The 19246-nt window shown below is 38.7% G+C and overlaps 1 protein-coding gene across 1 annotated transcript in view; it reads left to right on the plus strand.

Moving 5' to 3' along the window:
* The first annotated feature begins 2455 nt into the window (after positions 1–2455).
* RAPH1 (Ras association (RalGDS/AF-6) and pleckstrin homology domains 1) overlaps positions 2456–19246 on the plus strand; it is a 91245-nt gene continuing 74454 nt past the window's right edge. The window contains 1 exon segment of the mRNA XM_068138379.1: positions 2456–2793. The gene's annotated coding sequence lies outside the window, so the exon portion shown is untranslated.

The following is a 19246-nucleotide window of genomic DNA, read 5'->3' on the forward strand; positions in this document are numbered from 1 at the left end:
TTTTGATTTTGACCTCTCACATATCCAAACCTTGCCTGGTGTGTCCTTAATGGAAATTCCCCCAGGTATGTAATGATCCAAAAGCCTATATAACCTTTGCTTATTTATTTTTTTCATATTCAGAATTATTTAAATACAGAAAATAAAACTTTTGAAAGATTCAAAGTTGAGCTCAGCTGCCAACAGTGCCTACCTGATACTTAAAATTGAGATTGATAGATAACATCTAGGGAGAAGGAAGGATCAATAATCATGAAATTATTGCCCTGATTGAAAAAATAATCATCCATTTTATCCTTATTTATTTCAAAGCAGATATAATCTGACCTTTTAACCTACTCAGAATGCATAACTATTTTTATTATTTCATTAGCTGTTAATTTTATTGGCAGATGTATGACTAAATCCACTGTAGTACCTTGAAAACCTTACCTGACATCTAATGCAGGTATGTACTATTTCCCTGGCCTGGGGGATGATTCTACAGTAGTAATACAGTAGTAACTGATGTATGTAATTGGATGGTGGTTCTGTAGGATTCACACAGATTCAATCTGGTCCTCAAGCTTAAAATGGTCTGGCTCTGATCTCTATCCAGCACTAAATTAACGATGTTGTCTGTTGTCTGCGTAGGCTCAGGGCAATTTAACAAGTTTGATACAAAGGAGTAACATTTCCACATGCCAAAAGCAGAATTTGCATTAAACATCTACAACCTCTTTTTCCTTTCTTAGTTGAGTGATGAGGCTTTGCACACTTCATGGCCATGCAGTTCCTGAGCTGCTGTGGAGCTGAACATCACTTGGTAGTGCTTCTGTGCTGGGTTAGACATTGCTGGAGCTGCCACGGAGTTACAGAATGAACCTGGCCATATTGTACCCAAGTTGCAACTTGTATTGTCCCCCCCATGCACTCACTGTGCTTCCTCTGTGAAGCTCTGATCTGATGCTAAGGGAGGTGTTGTCATTCTTATCCCTTCAGTTCATTAAGAAAGTATGGTGGGATTAATACAACCTGGAGACAGTCTAAACCTGCTGATAACATCAGATTCACAGTCACTGCCAGCTCACTCTCACTGCTGATATTCAGGAAGTGCAGAATAGCACTGAAAATTTAAGTCACTAACGCATTTGTGAAGTAAAGTGAGCTCAGACAATTATTTATTAGTTATGGATCATTTACACAAATGATGAAGCAGTGTAGCAGTACTGGTCTATTATTCTGAATGGTGGGATTATCTGCAACTACAGGTTACTGTACTCTCTTACTGATGAACACATGTAGTTTTTCATGAAAGACATTCAGAGATGCAGTTGAAACAGTCTGATATTTCTGCATCCATAACTGCTTTTCTGGCATATTGTTGTCAACCTTTTATTATATTGTCCAAAATCTGGAGGTGATTACATGCTAAGGCTATTTATATGGCAAGGATTTTTTGCACTATATGTTAGAATGTATGTGTGAACTTTGTCTTTCAAATTACTTAATCGTATGTACATATGAAAATAATATTCCTGTGTACTAGCCTGTATTTTAAGTTTCCTCTTCATGTAGCTCTTGACCTAGCTTATAACCTTGTTGGTAAATTAGTATTTACAGAAGTAGAACAATTAACATAATTTTACATAATTGCTCTCATTTATGGAAAATACTGTGCTTTAGTTGACTGCAGATTTCTCCTTGTCACACACCGACAGATAAAACCCGCTGTAAAACATGCCAGCGTCCTGGCACGGTATGACAGCAGTTCTAGCAAACGGGAAGCACCACCCTCCCAACCGAAGGCAGCATGAGCATCACCTCTCCGTGTCCCGGCTTGGAGCCCCAGCATACACTCATCTGCCCCCGCAATAAGCTATACTTAGGCGAATCTCCTCTCGCACACATTGTTTGCAGCCGCATCTATAGCATTTCATCCCATTTGGTGAATAATTTACAAAATGGTGATCTCGGCACTTAAACTGCGGTAGGATGAGAAACAGGGATCAACTCCCAGCCAGAGGAGTTTCTGGCCAAGGGGGATCGGGGCGGCCAGTGCCGCCTCTGCGGGACACGGAGAGTTTGGGTTGGATTTCCAGGATTTAGTAATCTGCTGCCAGCAGAAACTCTGGGTGACTGCTGCGGGACGGGTAACACGCCCCAGAGCCGGTCGTTGCCTTACGAGCCGCAGCGCGCGTTCCGTACCGCAAGCCGCCTGGGATACGGCCAGCGCCCGCCGCCAGCGCGCCGGCCGCCGCCAGGTCGGGCCAGACCTGTTCCGCGGGGCTCGGCCACGCGACCTCCCCCAGCCCAGCGCCAGCGGCGCTGGTCAGAGCTCCTCCATTCCTGCTGCATCCGCCCAACGGCCACTCAGCCACTACTGCGAGGCCCTCGCCGCCACTCGGGCGCTGGCGGCGCCCCCGACAGGGCGGAGCGAGGTGCGGCCTGCGCACCGGAAGTGAGCGGCGGGGGGAGCCCGGAGCGGCGGCGGGCGCTTGGGGTGGTAGCGGCGTGGAGGGAGCGGTGTCTCCGCTGCCGGGCAGGGACGTGCTCCGGCGGCCGGGCGGTTCCGCGCTTGACGGAAGCAAGAAACGGGAAAGGAAGGGAGCGGCAACGGGAGCCGGTATCGGCGGCCACCATTAGTGGCGGGAGGAAGAGCAGTAGCCGCGGGGGTCTGCAGGCGGAGCCGAGCCCGGGTGGTGCCGCCGCCGGCAGCGAGCGGGAGCGTGCCTGCCGCCTCGCGCCTCTGTATTGTGGGGAGTCGCCGCTGCCCGCCAGCCCGCCGGGGGGCTCCCCCGGAGCCGGGGCGAGGTGAGTGGTTGAGCCGCCTTCTTGTCCTTTTTTTTTTGGGGGTGGGGGCTGTGGTGGGCGAGCCGGTGGGCGTCTGCCTAGCCGCGGCGACCGGGGGGCGGGCAGGCGGGGAGCGGCGCTTCCTGCCGATTCCCTTCCGACCGGCGATGGGGCGGGGGCCGCTGAGGGACTGCTGTAGCCCCGCTGTGGCCGGAGACTGGGCAGGGAGGACCGGGGTGAAGGAGTGTGAGAGGGGCGAGGTTTTAACGGCCCGCGGCCCGGGACCTACGGCTCGAACATAAGCGGGTGATTTTTTTCAAAGCGGGCTTTGCGGTGCGGGTGGCTGCCGGAGATCAGTGTATGTGCGATCCGCCCGTGCGGGGCTGGGCAGGGAGCTGGGGATGCGCGAGGGATGTGGTCTGTGGCATCCAGACAATGTCAGCTTGGGTGAGCCTCCACCCTGTAGAGCTGCAGGCAGGCCAGTCCCCAGTGCCACCCGGGCAACCCACCACGCTTAAATCCTTTCTCCTGGTACAGAAAGGAAAGATCGATTGGGATTGTTCATTACAACGTTTTGTCTTGTACAAAACCCAAAAGACCCGAAATCTTTTAAGCTTTTTAGGCATGCAACTTATTGAGGGCGGGCTGATTTGTGAAGAGCTTTGCAAGTGGTGTCTGCACTGGTTTTCATTAAGATGGGGAGAGTGGTTGATTATTTTAATTTAATTTTTTTTTTTTTATGGAGAAAAATCATTGCTGGTGGGAGGGGAGGGAGGAGTGTCTGTATACATGAGTGTCACATGATCCGTGGGCAATTCATATAGGTACACTCATATCTGCTGCGTTAATGTGAGGTGTAGGTTTTATATCTCTTGGATTTTTTATCTCATGTGGCAGAAAATAGTCACATGTGTGTTTGGGCACTGTCTTGGCATTTTAGAATTTTTACTAGTATTTCAAGACTTTTAATGTTTTTTATCTGGTTATAGATATTCAGAAGGGGATGAACAGCAGTATATGAAGTGTAATTCCTCTTTTATTGGAGGGGCACAGGTACACTTGGTTTAGCATAAGTGTGCTCTTTCATATGGCTATTCATGTGATGGAGGAGTGGGAAGCTACTGCTTCATGAGGCTACAGAATCACATCCACTCCATTTTAAACAAATAGCCTCTTTTCACCTGTTTCCCCTCAATCCCCTGTTCTACAGGCAGGAACTCATTCATTTGTACAGCACTTCTGAGCAGAAAATGTAGATATTTATTGGGAAAAAAAAAAAGTCCAAACCATCAAATCTTCCAGTTTTGCTGTTGAATCAGCTTTTCTCTGCAGATACCCTTTCTAGATGGGTGTGGTGGGTAGTCGAATACAGAACTATTTTTCTGTACCTATGTTAGTATGTGTTCATATCAGCAAGTGACACTCAAATTACATGACAGCAATCCACATTAGAAAGGGGTTTTGCTTTCATAGAACAAAGAGGGAAGGGACGCTACAGATTAAATTTTCAGTTAGATATTTGCTTAAAATGGCTTGATTTTTAGGCTCTTACAACATGCATTGTTTTTCAAACTCAGCATGGAATGACAGAGAGAAAAGTACTGCTGAAAGATAAGCCACAGTTCTGGAAGGCAGCATTGTTTACTAGCTGTTAATCATGCAGAAGATTGTAAAAAAAAAAAAAAATGTAAAAAGGGACACTGACAAATTTTCTATAATCTTCAGTCTGTTTTCCCAGCATAATATCTAGAGACCACTGCTTTCGTGTTTGAATGTAAAGTAGTTTTTTCCCAGGGGAGGAGTGTATTATGTAAACTGTTTTGAACTTCCTGTATATTGCAGCTGATTCCTTTCTTAATAAGGTAATGCATGGTACAGAGAACACCTGTTGGTTTAAAGGAGTGTATGAGACTGCTGTGCTAACTTTTGTGGGTAATAGTTCAATATGATTGATTTTTAAGAGGCTTTATTTTTCAAGAGGGTGTGTGATCTGAGTGCCAGAATATGTGGGTATTGCTTTATTTCTTCCCTTAAGCCACTGACTTTTGGGTTTTAATTATATGTTTAGCTGTAAAGCAATGGTGGTGCTCTTTATTTGAATTTTGCAAGAATATGGACATGTCTTCTTTATCTCTTCCTTCATCATCAGAATTTTTAATAAAGTCATCTAGTTTTTCTAGACACAAATGGTTATTTCTTTGTGCTCTTAATTGAACTTCTTTATGCTACATTAATATAATTTGCTACTGGTTGTACAACATACCTTCCTTCTTCAAATGTCTTTCAGCCACTGGAGGGGAAAGAAAGTAAATCTATCAAACTGGGACAGAGTTAAATCTGAGTGACTAAGCCAGTTAGGCAAATACTAAGAAGAATAGTGCTGAAAATCCCAGCCGTTAAGTAATTTAGATTGCATTCCTAAGAGTAGGAAAATCTAAATCTCTTGTGTTACAAATTAAGCCAAAGGTTGCAAAATTATCTGTTATGTGAAGCAGTATTTTTATTTCTGAGTTCTCAAGTAGGACTGAAATAATGTGCTCCATGGCTTCCTATTAACATCTGTTCAGAATGAAGACCCTACTGAATAAACCTAGAAGTTGCTACAAGCATTTAACAAAGCCAGTAATGTCCAACTTGCATTTCAGCCTCCAAAAATGAACTAAACACTGGTGGATGCTCATTCTGTGGTGTTTCACTGGAGTTGCTGAATCAGACAATCTCAGATAAAAAAGCCTTATAAAAAGGGGCAATCTAGCAGACTGCTGACTTCTCATGTTTGATGTATTTAAATGTTAATTCTGTTGAAGGAAATGTAACTTACAAAAGCAAAGTTGTCATGTTGAGTAAGTTATTTTCAGGATTCAAAAACTATCATAATTGGCAGTCACAGATTTTGAGTGAGTACACATGTTGAGTGCTCTCCACTTTTAGGAATGTCTACAAGGTTAAGGAATGCCAGTGAAGAAACTTGCACTGTAATTGCCTGTTATAACTGTTCTTCAGACTGGCAAGGGATTTAAGTTTCTTCTTGTTAGTCTGCAGGCCTAATCGTCACATAAAAGCTGTGCTCATTGAAAATGGCATATTATCTTCCAGAGGTTAATACTAGAAATTAGTAATAACTATCCAATTAAGCATGTTGGTCCAAGTGAGAAAGGCAAGTAAAATTCCGTGATGATTTAGGTTGCTAATAATCATCCTCATAGTTGAAAATTTTGTAAAGACTAAGGAAACTATCTGCAGCATAGTTTTAATGCAACTTGGTCCGGATACATTTGTTTTTTTAAAAATAGATTAATTATGAGCACCCAATGTCATCTTCTGTGAGCTATCATTCTCTTTGTTAGGAATGGTATGGAGAAAGATGGCATACAGAAGAATTTGAAACTGGACTGAGGTTAAATATTAGGAAGAATAGTTTTTGTGGTCTCATTTTTATAATGAGTTAGTTGAATTCTGTAGGGAGATCTGGGAAAGAGGAATTCCAGAGTTGCTATAAATACAGTTTTAAAACTTTTTGTCATAGAACATATTTTTTACCTGTTGCTGAATTACTAGTCCCAGAAATTTATCAGATTAATTTAAAACTGAAAAGCCATTGAATCTTCATTGTCTCAGGTATCTTTAGGAGAGCGATGTGTAAGGTACAAGTTTTTATACAAAAATATAGTATGTCTGGTGAGGCATTTACTACACACAGGAGCAAAACTGTTATGATATGTTTACTTTTCTTGAGTAAATATTTTAAAGTGTTTAAGATCTCAAGTTGTTGCACTGATGTTGCAAAGAGAAAATGGTAAACTGAATGCGGATTGTTCTCATCTTGTGTGAAAATTACTTTATCTTACTGGAAGGCTAATGCTATATTCTAATTGTGTTTGACATCTGAAATGGTCTTGTACCGTGTAATACCTAAGTATTTAAAATAGCAAGTTGTGTTCTTATACTAAAAGGGTGTTCTTTTGCTTAAGTTGTGTTAAGAGCAAAACTTACTGTTTCCTACTGTTTATTATATCATAATAGCTAATTTCTAGCAGATTAGGATTAGAAAGAAACAGGAGTAAGAAGTGACATCATTTTCCTGTTTTGTGACTCTGATCAGTTTATTTCTTGTGTCAGTATTGCAGCACTTTCATCTAAAAGTCTTGGATATATTAAGTAGAAAATGCAATCCTTCCTCTGAAGTACCTGTATGAAGTGGAAGAATATGTTAAATAAAATGTAGATACAGAAAAGTACTGGAGGGAGACTCATTGGCAACCTTTATCTTCTCTGGTAACTTTACCCTTCAGAAAGCTTTAAGTGCAGTTGCATGGGGACTGGCAGAAACTTCTCATGTGATACTAAGAGTTGAAGTCAACTGCCTGTGGCTGGCACAGGGGCCTTTGGTACTGCCAGTGCTGTGATTATCTCATTCTGTCCTTCCCTTTCCCCAGAGACTCGGCAGCTTGCACTGTTTGTAGGACCTGTAGTATTCCTGACGTGTGTTTTTGTCCATAATAGTGGGTTAAAGTAAAATAAAAACATAGCTGTGTTGTGCTTAGATTTGAGATGTGCAATCCAATTACTTGTAGTTGGGCTTTTTTTGTTTGTTTTTTTCAACTGTTGCCTTCATGGCTCTTCTTGTAGTTTGCTCCCTAAAGAAAAACTGTTGCATTCCAATGATACGTGAAAAGGCTTCATCTTGATGTAAATTCTGTCATTTTTTGCCTTTCTCTGCTTTAAGAATAGCCATCTTTAGCACAGAGAGGTAGTTGATGCTCTGTGATCATAGTCTTAATATCTGAACTGATACTAGTAAAAGTGCTGCCCTGTACTAAAGCTGTTGTTGAGTAAGTAGTTTCTGCTTCTACTATCCTACCATTGTCTCTAAGTGACTTGTAGATAACTGCAGGTTCTTTGAGGAAGTACTAAAAACTGTTCAAGGATACTCTGTTCAAAATCTTACTTTGTTGTCTGAATTCCCCTTAGTCATCGTAAAAGGAAAAATATCATCAGAAGTATCCAAAAGACCTAATTGCTAGTCTTACTGAAACTGTAATTTGTAAACTTGTACCATCTACTTGTAAAATTGTATTTTGAAGGCTAAGTCATTAAATAATGTTCAAAGTGCAAATAATAAATGTGTATCAAGCACTGATGATAAAATAATCCAATCTTAGTCTGATATAATTTCTGAAGTTTAAATCCTTTCAATATATGTCAGAAAATTGCCTGCTAAGTGCAACATTAGAAGTCTATTGAGTTACTGCATACTATGAAAAATGATACCTTTACAAGACAGAATTTAGAGATTTCTGGTCTGGAATTTCATTGTTCTTGGAATATACAGATAGTGCTAAGACAGTTTTGCCCCAACCCTGTTGTTTCAGTCCCTGATGAAAACAATTACTGTTGTTTTAGTGACTCTGGACTTCCTTAAAATGGTTTAATTGATGACAACGATGATGAATTATCTGTCTAAAATGCATATTCGATTGGTTTAATCAGTGAGAAAGTACGCTGAGATTGTTTGACAGATTTTCCTCTCTTTCAAAGGTGTGTAGATTTGTAGTGGTAGTTGTATGTTTAACTTGTTGAAGTTGCTGAATTGATCCTTGTGGTACACTATTTCTGAAAAGGCAGATGTTCAGAAAGAAACAGCTTGTGTACACGCTTGCTCTCTTTCCTCCTCTTTCCATCTCTTCGTGACAAGATGTCACTGATACACTCTGTTGTAGATGTTATAGAAGACTGTGTTAGCAAACCAAACCTGCACCACCTTTGGAGGTAGTAAAGCTGTTGCATGCATTGATTCTAAACTTCTTCCAGTCATTAATATCTGTAGAGATGCATTTACTATGCATGGAATAGCCACAGGTCTGCAGTTCTTCCTGCTTGCATCTCTGACGAGTGCAGAACCAGTCTCCAGAATTGTATTCCACTCTCTTCTTTTAGTAGGTCCCTTAATGAAATGGTATGAATAAGAGCAAAAGTGAAGCAATTGAGTGTTTTTTTTGTTTGTTTCTTTCTTTTTTGTTTGTTTCTTTGTTGTTTGGTTGTTTGTTTTAATTATGCTTCTCCTGTCTGAAATATCCTTAGGTCTTCTTTAGTTTTAGTGACTACTAAACTGTTGCCTGTTAAAAATACTCAAAAGAACATATTAATGTGATCTACTTTACATCATGATCAAACTGGTAAAGTCATGCCAAACTGGTAAAGTTGAAGGGGTGATGAGTTGGGGTAAAATATTCTACTTTGGGGTAGCTGTTGAGAGAGGAAGAGAAGCTACATCCTTGTGTACATCTTCCTAGACCATGATTATATAGTTTTGCAAAATTAAAGGTTCTTTTATCTATAGGATCTAAATGCATTCTTAAGAATAAAGACAACTCCTTTTCAGACAGCTGTTTGTGTCATATGGGTATTAAAAGACACCTCTTCAGGGTTTCAGAATCCATTGTAGGAAATACTTTGTACCATGACTTTGTAAATTAATTTGCTTTCATAGCTACATGACAAATGGTATCTATACTTATTTAGGCATGCTGATTTATAGAACTGGATGGATTCTAGCTCAGTGTTGAAATTTAAGTTTTCAGAATGTTTCCAAACATCTCATGAATGAAACTGATTTTTGCAGCTTAATGATGGCCTTCCAAAGGTGAAAATGGCATAGGAAGCTCATTAGTTTAGCATAAATACTGTCTCTGTATACTAATAGACTTAAAATTAATCCTGTGTGGTTTTCCTACTTTGTTTCTGATCTTATTGCTTGTTACTGTTCTTCTTCATGGTTTATAAGTATTGAATTAGGAAGAGAAGTACTAACAAAATTGAAACCATTTCATTACAGCTGAGAATTGCCTCATGTTTTGCCATATCATTGCTGACTATACACAAAGATAAGTTAAGATCCAAAGTTCTTAAATTTGTGTTAATTCTGAAACTCAGTCTGCAAGGATAAGACACTGTTTGTGAAATAAGTGGCATACCTACTCTAGCTTCCTTCAGGATCAAGGACAATGTTCACTGCCCAAGTAAGTGCCTCACTATTGTTCTATGGGAGGTACATTACCAGTAGATAAAGCCTCACTCTTTGCCATTGCATGGTTGGCTATTCCTAGGTGTTTTGCTGCTCATGTATGGTAGTTTTTAATTTCATCCTGACTTGCCTAGTTCATGCCTGCATAGTGATGAGGCATCTTGCATAGGGTTTTTGATTCCGTGCCAGCAGCCAAGCATTCCAAGCTTTCTTTATTTATCCTAAGTAATTTTACTTCCTGCTTTTCTTCTTGCTAGAAGAATCATTGTGATCTTGTTGCACCATTTAAAATGAGTTAATCATTGTTGGAATCTGTTTTAATATACTAATGCAAGTTTGGACTTCCCAGGTGCCTGTAGTTGTTCTCCACAGGTGACTAAAGGCCTTTTACACACGTGTTTTATAGTGCATTTGGAAAAAAAATGTTAAAAATTGCCATACTGAAAAAACTCAAGTTGTTCTGAGCCTTTAAAGACAAATGCCTTACAGACCTCTGTTCTCCAAGGAAGTTGTCACTTGTCTCATGAATGCATGACTTAAAGTGACCTTTTACTTGGACATGTAGTTCTGAGCAGCTTTGATAGAAATATGGATCATTGCATGACATTTCCTGAAAAACATTCTCAAGTTTGCTGCATGTTATCAGTGACCAACATCTCTAGTAGTCTGGATTTTAGTTAACAGGTTATGTCTGGGGGCTTAAGAAAAGCACTTGTATCTATTAAACAGTGGCATTTTATTTAAGGAGGGAAGGGGGGAAACCCAGTAGTTTTCACTCACCAGTAACTTTGCAAGGTAGCAATACTTCTTAAAGCTTGTGAATTCCTTTGTCCACCTCTGAGTACATCACAGATCAGGAGAGCAACTCTGTGAAGCTGTGTAACAGAAGATCACTTTTTCTTCTGCCTCTAGTCAGGTATATCTATCAATAAGTAACTTAGTGATATCTTCTGATCAGTTCTATGAAACTGAAAGCGTATTTGTCAGAGAGATGTGAGTACAACTGTAGATTCCAGCTCAGAGAGGAAGGAAAAGAATTACATGTTTTGGATTAGAGACCTTAGAAATTCTAAGCAGCATAGCAAAAATGAGAACTGTCATTTTCAGCAATTAAATGGAAGCAGAAGCAGGGGCCCGTAGAAAAGTGTGAATATTGTCTTCCCCTCTGGCAGGTGGCAGACCAGGAAATCGAAGCAGTAAGAAAATGAAAGAAATCTTTAGGATGAACCACATATTCATGTCACCCTTCTTAAAGTGAAACACAGAGTATGAAGACTGCTCTATGTTAACTCCACTTGATAGTGTAACATGCAGCTTAACCTTTTGTGTTTGGTATTTAAGCCAGTAAAAATCAGAGACTTGTTAAAAATAAAATAGAAAGTAACCCCCCCTAAAAAAACAAACAACACATTCAAGTGCTTTTGAGTAACTTAAATGAAATTTTCTGGGTTGATATTTTGTATTCCTGTTTAGTTTGAATCTGTGCAAAAACTTTAGAATCTCCTCAAAACCAGTAATTTAAGGGGGGGGGGGGGGGGGCAGTAAAATAAAAATTAAAAAACCTTGGAATTAGTTATTACTTCTTTGTAATGAAAAAAAAAATCTTAAATTATCTTTTATCAACTGGAATGTAATATTCCTGGAACAAGTAGCCTGCGTTGTGGGGTCAAAAGTCCACTGTAGAGCAAACAAAAGTGTTTTCCGACTGCACTTTCAACTTGGGTCGCGTTTCGTTTCTGAAATGTGATGACTTGGATGTCTCTCTTTTGAAAAAGAGGTGTTGCTTAATCTTTCCTCTACTGATGTGAGGATAGTTGGTATATTCAGAGATGTCATATAGAAAGTAAGCTTGGATAGACTGTTATACCCAAGAGTTTGGAGAATGATTTTATGAGTCATCTTTTTTCCTTTTGGGCCCAGTGCCTTCAAAAGTATATTAGTTTGTTCCCTTTAAACTTAAATATTTGTGCACCCTTTAAACTTAAAATATATATAGTGTAGGACAGGAACATTGTCACTTCGCACAGATTACTTTGATTTAATGCATGAACTGTATGCTATCATTATCACAAAAAGTTTTAGTTGATATGCTGCTGCTTTGTTTCTGGCCTAGTGACTGATCTTGAGTGCAGGATGTAAAGCATATTATTGTATCGTCTCTGACTTTAAATTGTTCTTCATATGTGGTACTGTCTGATTAATATTTTGCACTAATTCTTATGAAGTACATACTGTATTTTGAATGTGACAAGATGAATTGTTATGTCACTCTGTGCCTCATGTCTTTGTAGACTGTAAAGTAAAAGGTTCACTAGCATTTAAGAAATAAAAAGTGAACCCAAAAATGGGAATAAAAACACTACTGTGTGTGGGAATTAAAGGTCCATTAAAAGAAGCCTTTAGTTTACATGATATTTATTTTCTAATCTTTCTGAATTCTGCTGGAATCTGTAGTGTGATTAGTAACATTTCAATAGGAATTGGGGGGTGGCAGCAGTCTGGTCAAGTGTTCATCAAGAATTCTCTGTCGAGATACAAAACATGGTTTGGGGGGTATATTTCCACAATAATAAATAGTGATGATGATCTTATCATTAGGTGTGCATGCAGTAGCTTGGTATTTAATGGAATATAGTTGATAACTATATAGGTTTCATATATTTGTTGCCACTGTACTTGGTGTATTTTATAGATCTTGTTGAGAAAATGTGTTTGTAACTAACTCTGTTCTTTTTCTTTCCAAAGGTGAGCAAGGTAAGCACTGAAATAATATCCACGACTCTGCATTCTGTTAAAAATTGATCTGTGTCCTCTGTGTATTGCCGATCTCTCTTGAGGGATAGGACATTATTTAAAAAGAGGAAGTTAGGTCTACCACAGAGGAAGCATTATATTATGGATTAAATGCTGTCCTTACCATTTTTCTGCCTTCCTGTTACATGTATTTTTCTTTTATGCACTCTTCCAATTCTCTAATTCTGAAAGTTGTATGTGTAACTCTCTTGTCCTCTTTTTTTGGGTATTGGTCTTCTGAAACTATGCTTGATTTGAAACTGGATAAGTAGAAACATTATTTTTATGTGCTCAGTTCCATTCTGTACTTAGGGTTATGTTTGTGTACATGCTTTTAAGTTCTGTTGGCTACCATTGTCCCACAGGAGATTGGGAATGTCCGTTGCAAGCTGGACAGCATATTGTTCTTGGTATTCTCCACCTCAAAGTGCATGTGGGAGAGAGGTTGGATAGTATAACGGGATGTTAGTCCTGTGCTTTGTATATATTCTTCTCAGCTGGGTGAAGTTTTTGAGATGATGCACAAGAATTGAAAAGGGGGCTGAGAACTTGCTTGTTGTGACTTGATTGTATTTTAAAAAATAGAAACTGTCAGGAATAGTAGAGCTGGAAGGAGGTGATGTTAGAACAGCACAGAGGCTGTGAATGATTCCACAGGTGTATTGCTCTTCTTTAACTGTTTTCATCTGAGAGAAGACTGGGACCTCAGATGAAAAGTTGAGACCAGGAATAACAGATGGCATCCCTTTTTATTTATTTATTTTTTATTAACAGGTTGTTCTTCACAAATGGTGTCATGAGTGCGTGCTCTGGCTTGTGCTTGCTTGCTACAGTGGTTGCACAGAATGGATAGACACAGTGACAGAAATAGTGCTAAGAGCCAGACATGATTTCCTGGTAGTCATTCTCAGCAGTATTGCCATGGGACCACAGCCAGTGACTTCCCTTAATAAGTATGAAGGTCCATTGGCAGCTCTGACAGAATGGCTGCAACTGATGTTACAGCATACTAGCACCTACTTGTTGAGTCATTCACTGCTGATTGTACAGTAAATAATGAGTTAATTTCTCTACTAAAATTTCCACATGCACCTTGGTGACCAGTCTTTCAAAGAGTGGTTTTTACACTAACTTTGCACTGATTACAGTTTTGTCAGGCTTTTGCTACAGTTGTGTGTCCAGGCCACGTCAGCATGTGAGTTTAAGACTTTAAAATGCTGTTGAAAAATAAAACGAAAGCAAATGAACATGACCCGTATTCAGCTTTCTCCAAAATCAATATGATAGGAAAACTGCCCAGGTAATTGCTTCCTTATTTATATATATATATATATATCATCCTTCAAAGTGTGTTGCAGGATTTCTGTGAAATGCAAAAGATCATTTTCAACAGAATGCCAAATCCAGCTGCATGAGAACAAGTGCTTCAGTTTCGTCAGCACGATTTTAAACCTACCTTCTGTATGAGTAGTTTATTCCAAAACCCCCCAATGCAACCTCAAAACCTAACTCTGTGTTCTGTGTGGAAATGCTGTAAAGACTGACTTATTGACTCAAATATTTGAAGATTCTTGGTAATGGATTATGTTGGTAATCCTACCTATTTACCTACCTCTTGTCTGCTGCTTTTTATAAGTGTGCAAAAAGTGTAAAGGTGTAAATAGAAAGGAGAGAAAATAACTTTCTGACCTTTCTTATGCAGTCACAGCTAGAATGGGATAGCAGTGAGTACTCGGAATCCATCCTTGATCCATATGACCAGCAATGTTCAGCACTGTGGCAGCAGTGATGTTTGGAAATCTTAACCAGCTTTCTTCCACTAATTTTTGGGCTGTTTTTTTTTTTTCCTCCAGAAGGTGGGCTTTTCTCATTTGTTTTTCTTTACTTGAAAAGGAGTAGGATTCTCAGGGTTGTTTTTTTGTTGTTTGGGGTTTTGCTTTGTTTTAGGTTTTGGTGTTTTTTTTTTTTTTTTTTAAGAAAAAGCTTTTAGAGGCATTCCTTCTAGTCTTTGACTTGTAAAATTAGGTTTAAATGGCATACTGGTTTTTGTATGTGTACAATGATGTCAAATCCCAAACACACTACTGTAAATATAGTGTTTATTGACTTTCTTCTTTCTGCCATCACTTCCTCTTGGAAAAAGAAGACCTAATTTGTTGTAGATGAATCAGAAGATTTATAGAGAGAAACTTTGATTTCCTGACTTTGCATATACAAATTGCTTGGATTATCTGCTGCACTCTGCAGAAGTTTAGTCTCAACGTTTTCCTTAGAATGGGAAGGAGAGGTCTTCTGGCTACTTCCAGTACTTGATTATGAGAGGGAGTGGTGATATGTTTATACTTATGTGGGAGCTTTGCATCAAAAAATCTGCTGTACCATAATTAAGTGATTGGAATTAGTCACTTCAGCAGTTTTCAAGGCTTTTGCAGGACTTCACAATGGAAAAAGGATAATTTATGAAAATTAATTGTATTAATAACAAAAAATGGTGGAATTTAAAAAAAACTTTTATTAATATTTCATCTCATTCTTATACAGTATGACCTAAGAATTGAACTTGTGAATGACTTCTGTGGGGTTTTGTTTTGCATGTGGCATCTGAAAATTGTTTACATAGTAATGTCCAACAAGCATAGGCAGTTTTTCTGAATTTTTCTTTTGTGCTTTATGAAATGTTTGGATTGTCTTTGGTCTGATTTGAAGTCTGACTTTTTTTTTTTTTTATTTGTCTCACCCCAACCCGCAAAATTAATTTGACAATCAACTTCTTCATGTTCCAATTTGTACAGAAGTGTATAGAAATTACGTACCCCAGAAATGCTTGGGGATTGTTAAACATAGATATATAGCTCAGATGGTGGTGGATTTTTTTTTTTTTTTTTTTTTTTAATTAAATGGTTTGTTATCCTTTGACCTGTTTAAAAATTGTTGCTTTGAATTATGTCAAATCCTTTCAGCCACTGAGTCACAAGGATCATAATTCTCTTCTAATGCATCTATGTCCTATGAAAAGGCAAACATCTTAGTGTGGACTGTATTGTGTCCTCTATTGCCTTATCTTAAAGGCCCCAACCTAACTTCCCTCCTTTGTACTTAGGACCAACTAGCTTGTCTTTTAGCAGGTTTCAGTGTGAAAAGCTTTTTTTACCTCATGAAACATTTTCAGCTGAAATTGCGTGGTATGAGCCCTGCTACATTACATTGCTAGAAGTCTTCCTGAAAAGTCTTGATGAAAGTATTCTTGGATGCAAAGATTAAAATCAAAAAGCACTGATCATGTTCTGAACGTGTTTTAGAGAATTAGACTTCCTGTTTTAAAATTAGATTTCATTATCTTGGTTTTACTGATGTGCCATACTGGAGTTGCACCTTGCTGTAATTTTCCAGCCTTTAAGAATTTCCATATTCATTTCTGTGATCAGGTCTACTTCTCTTGGTGTAAAAGAGAGCAGATTAATGTCAGGATACCTTGACAAAAGATCTGCATTTCTAACTGCATAAACATGCTGTCTACTCATTCCTTTGCACCGTTCAGAGTTAGTCAGGTGAAGTACCTGCTGTGATATAAGTGAAAGATGAGATGCTCTCACCTGTTTGAATGCATTTTAACATGCTGCTTGTGAATAAAAAGGAAAAAGAAAAAGCAAAAGCAGAAATGGTGATTTAATAGTAAGACCTGTAATACCTCACCTTTGAGATCAAATTGACAGCTGATTCTGAAGGGTGAAGACAGATGCAGTCCATCACCTGTATAGATTTCAGGACCTCCAAAGAGGAAGCACCGTTTCATTCCAGTGTTCCCCTCCTGCTGGTGGAAAGTTATGTGGAATTATTTGTGATTCTGTCTGGTGCAGCATTTCTTTACATTCTGGTCTTGGTCCCTGGCAAAACTTATTCATAAATAAGTATACATAAGGAATTTGATTATGTATTTTCATAATTATAAGCTGCCTTTACTGCAAAGATATGGTGGGGTGCAGGGAGAACATGCAGAAAGCTCCCAGTGGAATGACATTTGTAACTCAGCAAAAATAATTCATTTTTTTGACTTGCAAACCTCTTCTGATTTGTTACGTGCTGGTCCTAACAGCTGTAGCTCCTAACAGCAAAACTTTATAAATCCTTCAGAAAGACAATAGGAGGACATTGCCAGCAACACTTGAGCGAGTGTTTAGAGCTCTGAAGGTATGCTGCATCTGCACTGACTTACTCGTAATGCAGTAAACAAATACAACTTGGAAATTACTTTGCTTTTAAATGCTGAGGTTGTAATGAAATAAGACTTACTGTGGGGTACCTTTCACTCTAGTCTCTGTCACCTACTTTTAAAATAACTACTTTTGTTGTTTTATGGCTGGTTTTTAGCTGCAACAAATTAATGCATATTAGTTCTTTTTTGCTCATGTTTGCCCTTAACAAGACATGAATGTGGTCCAAGTAATTACCATTTCAAGTGTCACAAATTACATTCTTTATACAGTGTGGTGAAGTCATTACAGCTGCTTAGCAGTAGAAATAGTCATTCTGAGACACATTTCACTTTTAGTGTTGTGTTCTGCAGTCTATTAATCTGGCTTAATCCTTAGAGACGCCTTTATATCAAAGAAGATATTTTTGAGGAAATAAAAATAATTGTTCTTTTGGGTTTATTCAGAAAAACAAAACTTCACTTGTGAGGCTTGCCAAATTCTTACACAGCTGTTAAGATGATATAATGGGTTTTTTGTTTGACTAAGTTTGTAAATATGAACTTCTTTCCTCCTGCATTTGTAATTAATCTAGCTGTATGCAGAATTTGTGATAAATCTCTTCCAACTGCCTGTTGATGGAGAATACCTACAAAATGCTTGCAAACTTCAACATGCAGTTTGTATTTGCTTGTGAAATGGGTGACCTAATTTTCTGTGAACTAGATATTACCTCCTCCTCTAGTCCTGCCAAAAGAATGGATGTCTAGAATAAAAGTTTGTCCTCATTTTATATAGCATAACAATATTAGTCTGTGAAAATTCTTGACCAGAAAAGAATTCTTCATCCTGGGAGAAATTCCCTGTGGTTAAGTCACAGTAGAGCTTACTTAGTCAGACTTCAAAAATGGGCTCAGGAGGGACAGTAGGTTCTGTATGTTTTCTGTATTTCAGGTATTCCTGCATTTGTTGTGAGCCCTGTTTCCTGCTGTTTTCCAAATTATGCTGAAGGAAATGACAGCACTGGCAATCAGCCTTGTGGACATAGGGAGAAGTATTTTGAAGAAGAGCTTTGGGTGACTGCAGCAGTACTGTAAACCTAGGTAGTATTTTGCCTTGAGGTGGTCATGGTGCTTTGAACATGATGTGAATTCAGTATGTGTTATACTGTAAGCTTGTTTCTAGCCCTGTTTTTCTAATTTTTAATCTTAGAAATTGCATGCAATTGTCTTCATATGAGGACATGAGTTTTATGGTCTGTAGGAAAAAAATGAGATAGTGTGTGTAAATAATGGATTGAAAGTGCTTCTGGAAAAGCAGTATTGTATTAATATGTCAGGTGGGATTTTGTTGTTGTTTGGTTGTTTTTCTTACTTTAAACGTGATTATTGGTAGTATCACTACTTTTCTAACAGAAAGAAGAAGGAATTAAAATATCTGAGTAACTGTAAAAAGTATTCTGTGAGTTAGTTTTCTTTCCATTTTTCCATTGAATTCAAGAAAAAATGAGCCTTGATATTAAAAAGAGGCAGGAATGTTTGTTTCTTGGCAAACTATTGATTACTTGAAATTTTCTAAAGTTTGAGGGTTTGAGTCTTGATATATTTTTTCAATATCATCCTTAGAGCCAGAAATTGGGAAGAAAGGCAGACACCCTGCTTTCAAGGGCAACAAGCTTATTGCAGTGTATTGGGAGAAACTGTAGCCACAGCTGAGAATATAGATGTCTGGTCTGGTATCCTTGTTTGAGTACTGAGCTATGTAGACCTGGTAAAACCAAAAATTTTCTGAGATGTTATTTCAGTTAGGGAAGCCTTGAGAGTGTGCTAGTGACCTGTCTGTGCTGGACAAGGACAATGGGAAGTGGTCATTCATTCTTCCTTCACCAGGAAACAGAATACAGGATCCTTCTTCATCTTGCCATAAGGAAAAGATAATTTCAAACACTGTAAACCAAAAATTGTCTGTAGTTGCAATTAGGGTTCTATTAAAAAACTTCAGGGATCTTCAGCAGACTGTTCTTGTAAGTACTCTTCACACTGACTAAAGGTCTATCAGAAGACATTTTTAAAGTGTCATTCTAAACGAATTTTGCAGTCTTGAGTTTGGCAGTGCTGTGGGAGAAAGACCAGAAAATTCTTACTTCGCCACAGTTACTCCAGACTTAGCTTAGCCATTAGACAGAATTTTGTACACCCTTAGTATTCCTTGCTTGGAATAACAAGTGATTTTTTTTGTTTTTTAATTTCTTAAAAGTATGCCCAAGTATTCTCATGAAAGCATTTGAATCTGTGTGTTTCTTGAAATGTTAAGCATTCATGCTCATATCTGTATTGAGTTTTGAAATAAAAATACCAAACCCCCCCAAACAGAGATGTAGTTACTAGCCTGCGGAATTTATAGAGCAGGTATTGGAAGACTGTGAAGGAATTTAGGAGTAATGGTGCTCCATCATCCACCTGAGCCT

The sequence above is a fragment of the Melanerpes formicivorus genome, unplaced genomic scaffold (genome assembly GCF_026170545.1).
Source record: "Melanerpes formicivorus ecotype bairdi unplaced genomic scaffold, bMelFor1.0.p_v2 SCAF_5, whole genome shotgun sequence".
Lineage (NCBI taxonomy): Eukaryota > Metazoa > Chordata > Aves > Piciformes > Picidae > Melanerpes > Melanerpes formicivorus.